Source organism: Hippocampus bargibanti, unplaced genomic scaffold (assembly GCF_051943395.1).
Source record: "Hippocampus bargibanti isolate YZ-2025 unplaced genomic scaffold, ASM5194339v1 Contig00117, whole genome shotgun sequence".
Lineage (NCBI taxonomy): Eukaryota > Metazoa > Chordata > Actinopteri > Syngnathiformes > Syngnathidae > Hippocampus > Hippocampus bargibanti.
The window spans coordinates 178,265-189,535 of record NW_028297097.1 but is presented as its reverse complement, the minus strand read 5'-3'; the positions used below and the strand labels follow the sequence as shown (position 1 = coordinate 189,535).

General features: G+C 43.5%; 1 non-coding gene and 3 pseudogenes across 1 annotated transcript; all 4 read right to left on the bottom strand.

Annotated features, from left to right (window-relative positions):
• Positions 1–4,355: 4,355 nt before the first annotated feature.
• Positions 4,356–4,474, bottom strand: LOC148881194 (5S ribosomal RNA). Its single transcript, XR_016114133.1, has one exon. It is a non-coding gene; the product is annotated as a 5S ribosomal RNA (ribosomal RNA).
• A 1,145-nt stretch (positions 4,475–5,619) lies between these two features.
• On the bottom strand, positions 5,620–5,738 carry LOC148881193 (5S ribosomal RNA; annotated as a pseudogene).
• A 1,145-nt stretch (positions 5,739–6,883) lies between these two features.
• On the bottom strand, positions 6,884–7,002 carry LOC148881192 (5S ribosomal RNA; annotated as a pseudogene).
• A 1,148-nt stretch (positions 7,003–8,150) lies between these two features.
• Positions 8,151–8,269, bottom strand: LOC148881191 (5S ribosomal RNA; annotated as a pseudogene).
• Positions 8,270–11,271: the final 3,002 nt, after the last annotated feature.

Below are 11,271 nucleotides of genomic sequence, written 5' to 3'. Positions count from 1 at the left end.
CTCCCTAGTAAACTGAAGTCGACGGTGCTTAAACACCTGCATGATGACATGGGTCATGTTGGAGCTGACAAGGTGATCAACCTTGCAAGGCAGATGTTCTATTGGCCATTCATGCAGCACGAAATAGAAAACTACGTAATTCGCCAGTGTTCCTGCATTAAACAGAAACGACCCACCATTCCGGAAAAAGCACCCATGGGCAACATCACTACTAGTGCCCCATTTGAGCTCATTTCTATTGATTATTTCCATCTGGAGCCAAGTAAAGGAGGCTATGAGTATATTCTAGTCCTAGTAGACCACTTTACTCATTTCGCACAAGCCTACCCGACTAAGAATAAGTCAGGCAAGGTTGCTGCTGAGAAAATCTTTAGTGATTTTATTCCACGGTTCTCTTATCCAGAGAGACTACATCATGATCAAGGTCGGGAATTTGAAAACAGTCTATTCCAGCGGCTTCAACAGTTGTCTGGCATTGCACATTCCCGAACCACCCCATACCATCCGCAGAGCAACCCTGTAGAACGTCTGAATAGAACACTGTTACAGATGCTACGCACTCTCCAAGAAGAAAGGAAAGCTGAGTGGAAAGACTATTTGCCTCATGTAATTCATGCGTACAACTGTACAAGACATGAGTCCACTGGCTATTCACCGTTCTTCTTCCTTTATGGAAGGTCTCCCCGGTTGCCCATCGACTTAGTTTTTGGTCTGACAGCTGACGAAGAAGTAAAAAGCCGACAGGAATATGCACGTAAGTGGGCCTGTTGAATGCAAGATGCTTACAGAATTGCCTCCGAGAACAGTCAAAAGAGCTCTGAAAAAAAGGAAGAAATACTATGACCGTGGTGTTCAAGGCATTGCACTTCAGCTGTCATGGTTTGCGAGGTGGTGATGGCGGGTTCGGATCCCAAAAAGCAGGCAGGAGGGAGCAGGAGGTTGTTTGACAAATTGTATTAAAATAAAGTCAGCAGGAACCAAATGTAAAACATCAAAATCATCTGAATCGAAAAAAATACAAAGTAGCAAAAGAAGACCAAAAGTAAAAGTCCGCCAAGGTTAAACAAACACGTACACGATGCATGCAGCAACCAAGCAGCAAACAAACAATGAATCGGCACCGGATGATCGTGCCAGGTGTCCTTTTAAGTGTCAATGATTATAACGACCAGCACCTGCGAGGCTGCCGGCAGGGCTGACGTCGCTACCCGCTGGTCGCCAATCTGATCGGGACGACCAGCACCTGTGCAGGTGCAGGCGGGGCCGACAGCGCCCCCCGTTGGTCGCAAACCAGATCATGACAGTACCCCCCCTTCAAGGGGCTGCTTCCAGAAGTCCCAACAGTCTCCCAAAAGGTCCACTCGCCAGGGAACGGTCGGTGGAGAGGGCAACCGCTGCCTCTCCAGCATACGACGGGCGGCGGCCTGATGGGGACGGGACTCGGCCTGGGGTGGACGAAGACGCGGCACGGATCGTCGTGAGCGTGAGTGCGATCCCTCACGTTCACGCGACGGCGCATGGCTCTGCGTGGACGCCGAACTGCCAGGCGCAGAATGGCACCCCGTACGGCCGTATGGGAACAGGTCTCGGCCGGACGCCGACGTGGGCGTGAACTGCCCGGCTCCGGGGGAACGAGACCAGTCCAGAGCCGCTCCGGGATCCAGCGGTGAGTGGGGTCTCGGACTGACGTTGACGCGGACGTTGCACGGCTCGTCGTGGATGAGACTCAATTCGTCATGCACGACGACAGCGTGGCTGGACGTGGGCGTGCAATGCCAGTCACCCAGTGTCACCCTGGACGGCCACCTGGAAGGAGGTCTCGGCCGGACTTTTATGTGGACGTTGCGGCTCGTCGAGTGATGCAATTCAAACGCGACGATGCTTGCACTAAGGTGGACGTAGCATTGCCAGGCACAGGGTGGAAATGAGACGAGTCCGATGTACCTGCGGCATCCGATGGTTGGCCGATTCATTCTGTCACGATTTGCGAGGTGGTGATGGCGGGTTTGGATCCCAAAAAGCAGGCAGGAGGGAGCAGGAGGTTGTTTGACAAATTGTATTAAACTAAAGGTCAGCAGTAACAAAATGTAAAACATCAAAATGATCTGAATGGAAAAAATACAAAGTAGCAAAAGAAAACCAAGTGTAAAAGTCCGCATGCAGGAGCGCCGGCGGAGTTGGTGGAATCGGACACCGCGTCACAAAGTGGAATGGAATCGCCGCCACGAAGGTCTACTCGTACTCTAAGACCCAGAGAGATATTCACATATGAACACTTGGGTCATCCATCATACCAGGCCTGGAGACCTGGGGCAAATGTGTTGTATACTTGCATGCCTTACCCCATGACTCATTATCTAGTGCGACCTGAACCCTATTGCTACCCTACCCCGACGGTATGGACTTGAATGTAGTTGCATTTGAATGTGATTGACACCACCCTACGGAGACCAGACAGATGACTGTGCTTCTACTGGTACTTGACTACTTGTTGGTATAGTCAAGATGTCGGGGGACATCTTTTAAAACAGGGGAGAGTATAGGGGGTTAGAAACGACCTCCGTTACTGTATGTTAGTCGATTAGACTCCCAAGTCAGGAGAGGGCGCTACGCGCCTGTGAATGGAACAGAGGAAGGCGATGTAGGCTCAGCTCACGCATGCGCAGTTGTCATAAATGCCGTTGTGTGAAGCTGATTAACACGGTGGTCTCGTGTCGTCTTTTCCTCGTCGTTCACAGGTATTCAGAATAATAAGTGTTAAACATTCTCAAGATGTAATTGGGGACTTATTGGGCGATGCTATATATGAAATCTTGTTTTGTGGCTTTGATGAATATTTTGTGGCTTTGATGAATATGGATTTTTGGATGTCAATTGTAGTTCCCAGTACAACACACACGAGCGGGCAGACGTGCATAAGCATGTGCGAATGTGGAGGATATATACAATGTATAGATGTTTAATGTATAGATCTACACATGAATGTATTCTGATATTGAACTTGCTGAATTGATGTTTTGATGAGTAAATGGTCATAAATGCCGTTGTGTGAAGCTGATTAACACGGTTGTCTTGTGTCGTCTTTTCCTCGTCGTTCACAGTGCTACCTGCCTGTGACGTCTTTGGACTGACCCAGGTATCCCCTAGGCCTGAGGCCGGTTACACGGACAAGATCGGGCGTTATCAGGGTTGTATGGCCGTAAGTGAGGGAATGTGCCAGAAAATCCCTCTTTATAGTGTTGCAGGGAGAGCGTCTTTCTTTGCTCATGGTGTTCGTTCTTGTTGGATGATGGTTATTTGGTTTTCCAAATACAGGCTTGAATCGATGAAGGTGTTATTTGTGTCGTGTTGTCAAATAAGGTGCATGTGAGTCCAGCTGATGCGTTAACGTGGGTAACTTTTCTTTGACTTCCAATGCGATCCGTTTCGTCCATTCATTCCGGGTAGAGTGAACGCTGGCGCGAATGGTTGCCTCTGTTCACTCGCACCAAAAAACGTTCTTATCCCGTGAGTGTAAGGTGGCCTTTAGAGCTTTGAAAGGCGCTTAATATGTTATGTATAACTATGAATATTATGTGGTGAAATGGTTGATCACAAGATCAGTGTCGCTGTGTGATTACGTCCGCAGAGGGCGTCAAGGATCAGGCGGAGAGTAATCATAATAAATGTCAAAAGAAAAGGATAGGGAATTAAACCCAAAATTCTGAAGATACTAAAAGGAGAGGAGTAGCATTACCTTACATTGCAGGGCTTTCTGAAAAACTAGAGTCCTTTGGCAACACAAAATTCCTACTTATTTCAAACCGATAAACACTTGAAGGCAAAAATGAGTGCATCCAAAAGTTAGGCTGGCAAATGAAAAACAAAGTAATGTAGTTTATTGAATACATTGGAAAAATGAAAATTATAAAGAGCAAAACATTGGGGAGACTAAACACATTCTCAAAAACAAAATACTTTATCAACACCGCTGGGATAATACTACTGGGCCTCAATCTGCAGTACATATGCACCTCAAAGCTATCTACCGCTCATTTGACAACAATGAGGTTAAAATTGTAGCGAAAGGAAAATAGATGGTTTGAAAGGGGAGTAAAAGGAGCTGTCCGGCACGCAGAAGCCCAGTTCTGCTTCGCGTACGAGTACTGTCATGATGGTCCCCCATGCGGACAGCTCCCTCTGCCGGAAAGCCATATCGTTACACGCAGCGACTCAAGAGTAAAATCAACGTGTGGGAAGCCGTTTAAAATCGCGTCGGGGGTGATCGTGAAATGAAAAGTGAAATCGGATCGCGAACGGGAGAGACCATTTCTCGGCTCACAGTGTTTGGAGTGGCTGCAAAAAAAAAAAAAAAAAGCTTACAGCACCTGGTATTCCCAGGCGGTCTCCCATCCAAGTACTAACCAGGCCCAAACCTGCTTAACTTCCGAGATCGGACGAGATCGGGTGTTCTCAGGGTAGTATGGCCGTAAGCGAGGGAATGTGCCAGAAAATACCTCTTTATAGTGTTGCAGGGAGAGCGTCTTTCTTTGCTCATGATGTTCGTTCTTGTCGGATGATGGTTATTTGGTTTTCCAAATACAGGCTTGAATCGATGAAGGTGTTATTTGTGTCGTGTTGTCAAATAAGGCGCATGTGAGTCCAGCTGATGCGTTAACGTGGGTAACTTTTCTTTGACTTCCGATGCAATCCGTTTCGTCCATTCATTCCGGGTAGAGTGAACGCTGGCGCGAATGGTTGCCTCTGTTCACTCGCACAAAAAAACGTTCTTATCCCGTGACTGTAAAGTGGCGTTTAGAGCTTTGAAAGGCGCTTAAAATGTTATGTATAACTATGAATATTATGTGGTGAAATGGTTGATCACGAGATCAGTGTCGCTGTGTGATTACGTCAGCAGAGGGCGTAAAGGACCAGACGGAGAGTAATCATCATAAATGTCAAAACAAAAGGATAGGGAATTAAACCCAAAATTCTGAAGATACTAGAAGGAGAGGAGTAGCATTACCTTACATTGCAGGGCTTTCTGAAAAACTACAGAGTCCTTTGGCAACACAAAATTCCTACTTATTTCAAACCGATAAACACTTGAAGGCAAAAATGAGTACATCCAAAAGATAGGCTGTCAAATGAAAAACAAAGTAATGTAATTTATTCAATACATTGGAAAAAATGAAAATTATAAAGAGCAAAACATTGGGGAGACTAAACAAATTCTCAAAAACAAAATACTTTATCAACACCGCTGGGATAATACGACTGGGCCTCAATCTGCAGTACATATGCACCTCAAAGCTATCTACCACTCATTTGACGACAATGAGGTTAAAATTGTAGCGAAAGGAAAATAGATGGTTTGAAAGGGGAGTAAAAGAAGCTGTCCAGCACGCAGAAGCCCAGTTCTGCTTCGCGTACGAGTACTGTCATGACGGTCCCCCATGCGGACAGCTTCCTCTGCCGGAAAGCCATATCGTTACACGCAGCGACTCAAGAGTAAAATCAACGTGTGGGAAGCCGTTTAAAATCGCGTCGGGGGTGATCATGAAATGAAAAGTGGAATCGGATCGCAAACGGGAGAGACCATTTATCGGCCCACAGAGTTTGAGGTGGCTGCAAAAAAAAAGCTTACAGCACCTGATATTCCCAGGCGGTCTCCCATCCAAGTACTAACCAGGCCCGACCCTGCTTAGCTTCCAAGATCAGACAAGATCGGGCGTTCTCAGGGTAGTGTGGCCGTAAGCGAGGCAATGTCCCAGAAAATCCCTCTTTATAGAGTTGCAGGGAGAGCGTCTTTCTTTGCTCAAGGTGTTCGTTCTTGTCGGAAGATGGTTATTTGGTTTTCCAAATACAGGCTTGAATCGATGAAGGTGTTATTTGTGTTGTGTTGTCAAATAAGGCGCATGTGAGTCCAGCTGATGCGTTAACGTGGGTAACTTTTTTTTGACTTCCAATGCAATCCGTTTCGTCCATTCATTCCGGGTAGAGTGAACGCTGGCGCGAATGGTTGCCTCTGTTCACTCGCACTAAAAAAACCTTCTTATCCCGTGACTGTAAAGTGGCCTTTAGAGCTTTGAAAGGCGCTTAAAATGTTATGTATAACTATGAATATTATGTGGAGAAATGGTTGATCACGAGATCAGTGTCGCTGTGTGATTACGTCAGCAGAGGTTGTCAAGGACCAGACGGAGAGTAATCATAATAAATGTCAAAAGAAAAGGATAGGGAATTAAACCCAAAATTCTGAAGATACTAAAAGGAGAGGAGTAGCATTACCTTACATTGCAGGGCTTTCTGAAAAACTACAGAGTCCTTTGGCAACACAAAATTCCTACTTATTTCAAACCGATAAACACTTGAAGATAAAAATGAGTTCATCCAAAAGATAGGCTGTCAAATGAAAAACAAAGTAATGTAGTTTATTCAATACATTAGAAAAATGAAAATTATAAAGAGCAAAACATTGGGGAGACTAAACACATTCTCAAAAACCAAATACTTTATCAACACCGCTGGGATAATACGACTGGGCCTCAATCTGCAGTACATATGCACCTCAAAGCTTTCTACCGCTCATTTGACGACAATAAGGTTAAAATTGTAGCGAAAGGAAAATAGATGGTTTGAAAGGGGAGTAAAATAAGCTGTCCAGCACGCAGAAGCCCAGTTCTGCTTCGCGTACGAGTACTGTCATGACGGTCCCCCATGCGGACAGCTTCCTCTGCCGGAAAGCCATATCGTTACACGCAGCGACTCAAGAGTAAAATCAACGTGTGGGAAGCCGTTTAAAATCGCGTCGGGGGTGATCATGAAATGAAAAGTGGAATCGGATCGCAAACGGGAGAGACCATTTATCGGCCCACAGAGTTTGAGGTGGCTGCAAAAAAAAAGCTTACAGCACCTGATATTCCCAGGCGGTCTCCCATCCAAGTACTAACCAGGCCCGACCCTGCTTAGCTTCCAAGATCAGACAAGATCGGGCGTTCTCAGGGTAGTGTGGCCGTAAGCGAGGCAATGTCCCAGAAAATCCCTCTTTATAGAGTTGCAGGGAGAGCGTCTTTCTTTGCTCAAGGTGTTCGTTCTTGTCGGAAGATGGTTATTTGGTTTTCCAAATACAGGCTTGAATCGATGAAGGTGTTATTTGTGTTGTGTTGTCAAATAAGGCGCATGTGAGTCCAGCTGATGCGTTAACGTGGGTAACTTTTTTTTGACTTCCAATGCAATCCGTTTCGTCCATTCATTCCGGGTAGAGTGAACGCTGGCGCGAATGGTTGCCTCTGTTCACTCGCACTAAAAAAACCTTCTTATCCCGTGACTGTAAAGTGGCCTTTAGAGCTTTGAAAGGCGCTTAAAATGTTATGTATAACTATGAATATTATGTGGAGAAATGGTTGATCACGAGATCAGTGTCGCTGTGTGATTACGTCAGCAGAGGTTGTCAAGGACCAGACGGAGAGTAATCATAATAAATGTCAAAAGAAAAGGATAGGGAATTAAACCCAAAATTCTGAAGATACTAAAAGGAGAGGAGTAGCATTACCTTACATTGCAGGGCTTTCTGAAAAACTACAGAGTCCTTTGGCAACACAAAATTCCTACTTATTTCAAACCGATAAACACTTGAAGATAAAAATGAGTTCATCCAAAAGATAGGCTGTCAAATGAAAAACAAAGTAATGTAGTTTATTCAATACATTAGAAAAATGAAAATTATAAAGAGCAAAACATTGGGGAGACTAAACACATTCTCAAAAACCAAATACTTTATCAACACCGCTGGGATAATACGACTGGGCCTCAATCTGCAGTACATATGCACCTCAAAGCTTTCTACCGCTCATTTGACGACAATAAGGTTAAAATTGTAGCGAAAGGAAAATAGATGGTTTGAAAGGGGAGTAAAATAAGCTGTCCAGCACGCAGAAGCCCAGTTCTGCTTCGCGTACGAGTACTGTCATGATGGTCCCCCATGCGGACAGCTCCTTCTGCCGGAAAGCCATATCGTTACACGCAGCGACTCAAGAGTAAAATCAACGTGTGGGAAGCCGTTTAAAATCGCGTCGGGGGTGATCGTGAAATGAAAAGTGAAATCGGATCGCGAACGGGAGAGACCATTTCTCGGCCCACAGAGTTTGGGGTGGTTGCAAAAAAAAAAACGCTTACAGCACCTGGTATTCCCAGGCGGTCTCCCATCCAAGTACTAAACAGGCCCAACCCTGCTTAGCTTCCGAGATCGGACAAGATCAGGCGTTCTCAGGGTAGTATGGCCTTAAGCGAGGGAATGTGCCAGAAAATCCCTCTTTAGAGTGTTGCAGGGCGAGCGTCTTTCTTTGCTCATGGTGTTCGTTCTTGTCGGATGATGGTTATTTGGTTTTCCAAATACAGGCTTGAATCGATGAAGGTGTTATTTGTGTCGTGTTGTAAAATAAGGCGCATGTGAGTCCAGCTTTCCAAATACAGGCTTGAATCGATGAAGGTGTTATTTGTGTCGTGTTGTCAAATAAGGCGCATGTGAGTCCAGCTGATGCGTTAACATGGGTAATTTTTCTTTGGCTTCCAATGCAATCCGTTTCGTCCATTCATTCCGGGTAGAGTGAACGCTGGCGCGAATGGTTGCCTCTGTTCACTCGCACTAAAAAACGTTCTCATCCCGTGACTGTAAAGTGGCCTTTAGAGCTTTGAAAGGCGCTTAAAATGTTATGTATAACTATGAATATTATGTGGAGAAATGGTTGATCACGAGATCAGTGTCGCTGTGTGATTACGTCAGCAGAGGTTGTCAAGGACCAGACGGAGAGTAATCATAATAAATGTCAAAAGAAAAGGATAGGGAATTAAACCCAAAATTCTGAAGATACTAAAAGGAGAGGAGTAGCATTACCTTACATTGCAGGGCTTTCTGAAAAACTACAGAGTCCTTTCGCAACACAAAATTCCTACTTATTTCAAACCGATAAACACTTGAAGGCAAAAATGAGTGCATCCAAAAGATAGGCTGTCAAATGAAAAACAAAGTAATGTAGTTTATTCAATACATTGGAAAAATATGGAGCCCCTAAGGGAACATCGAAGAAAAAAAGAACAAAAAAAACTTTGCGAGATCTTGCAAAACTTTGCATTCCCTCGCAATACTTTGCATTCTCTCACAAAACTTTGCATTCCCTCGCAAAACTTTGCATTCCCTCGCAATACTTTGCATTCTCTCGCAATACTTTGCATTCTCTCGCAAAGAATGCGAGATCTCGCAATCTTTTTTTAAAAAATGTGCGTTCCTGTACTTCCGGGTCAGCTTGGCTCAGGTAGACGCTCGCGCGCGCTGCTTATTGAGAGAAGGCAACAACTCGGCGCATCATGGAGGAAGACTTGGAACACTTCTTGCAGTCAAGAAACGTCCCTCACGTGGACATTGCACGTACGAAAAGCGACACGGTGGGCATACAGCTACACAGTCTGATGTAATTAGCAAAACAAGAGAAACATGGACATTTTTTTTCGAAGTAGTATTGGTAGTAGGTCAATAAAGTGAAAGTGAAGCTAACATTTCTATCGACTCTACCTGTAGTGTTAGTTGTATTTTAATAATGAGGTGAAGTGAAAGTGAAGCTAACATTTCTATCTACTCTACCTGTACTGTTAATTCTATTTTAATAATGAGGTTATTAACACAATTTAAAATCGATATTACAGTTAGTAATTGGGCTGCCGCTACCTAATGTACTATTCTCGTGTAATACTGAATACAAATAATGATGACTGTAGTTTCCCATCACTCATGTGAATATGTTAAATTTATTAAAAGTTATTGATAATTAAATAAACATGTCAAGTATTTATTCTCACAATTTATCTTTGCAGGTTGACATGGCAGTAATTGCTATGATGACCGATGAGCAAATGGGCAAATATATCACTTCTTATGGTGATCGAATAGCTGTCCTTTGCTTTTGTCATCAGAAAATGTCCAGTGGTGATAATGAACTGCTCCTCCAAAAATTAAGAGGCAAAATAAGATCAAGGAAAAAAGGTGTACTGGGTGAGACTTCGGGAGTACTCCAAAACCATGTTGATGGGATGGCAAGACATAACAATGTTTCTGCAGAAAATACTCAAAGGAAGATAGAAATTGGGTGGCTCCATTTGTATGGCAACGATTACCATCAAGTGAGGACAAGCAAAGGTGGAGGAACAAGGTATGCCATCCTGGAAAAAACTGTCGCTCAAATTTTGGAGCTGGGAAAAGGGCTATTTTTCCCAGATGGAAGCTCAACCAAAGGACCTGTTGAAGACTTTACTTTTGAGGTCTGTGATTTCAAAAGAAACCACATTGCTTTAGATGAAACAATTGGCAGACTCTATGAAAAAAACAAATTGAAACTGTTAAGATTTTACATTGGCACAAAAGAAAATACTCCAACATCTCATTTGGATGAATGCAGTGAAGCTCATTCATCTGTCACCAACATGGTGGGAGAAAGTGCGCAATTGATTGATTGACCCTCTTATGTCTACACACACATGCACACACATCAGTTTAGGAGCATTTCATTATTTGTACTTTGAGATGTAAAACATCTGTCATGGTCAACCTTGCGTAGGGCAGTCTACAGTTGTATTTTCCATTTGTGTCTACAATTGATTTCATGGTTATTATTCATTCATTCCATTTTCCATATCACTTATTCTCCTAATGGTTTCGGATATGGTGCCACTTTCAGTTTGACCTAAAGGTTTGAAGTTGATATGTCATGTAATGTTGCAAATATTTGCACTGTTCAAACAAAAGCAATTATTTTTGTACTTGATATTGTATTCCATTTATATGTTTGTGATTGCTGTTCATACGAATTTGTCAATGTTAATAAAATTTGTTCCAAATAATTCATGTTTTTTTTTAAACACAAGACACCACCTGCTGACGAAATTGAAGAGTGACAATTATGTTATCATTTACAGGCAAGTGATTGTGTACTGGGGTGCAGGAATACTATTCAGATCCACATTGGTTAAGTATTTGTGGTTAAAATCAGCAACCAAGACAGTATATTTATTGACACCAGAATGATTTGACAAATGAACATTTCATATTGATCAAAAATGCTTTCCTTATACAGTAACAAAAACAGCAGACAAAAAATGATTTAAATTGTGATTGCTATATATTATTCGTCCTCAAATGTATCCCAATAATCCATTTAAAGTGAAGTGATAAAAGAAATGATGAACAAAGGGTTGAAGAAATGGCAATGGTCGTCGGATTCAGCCTTCATTAAATGTTAC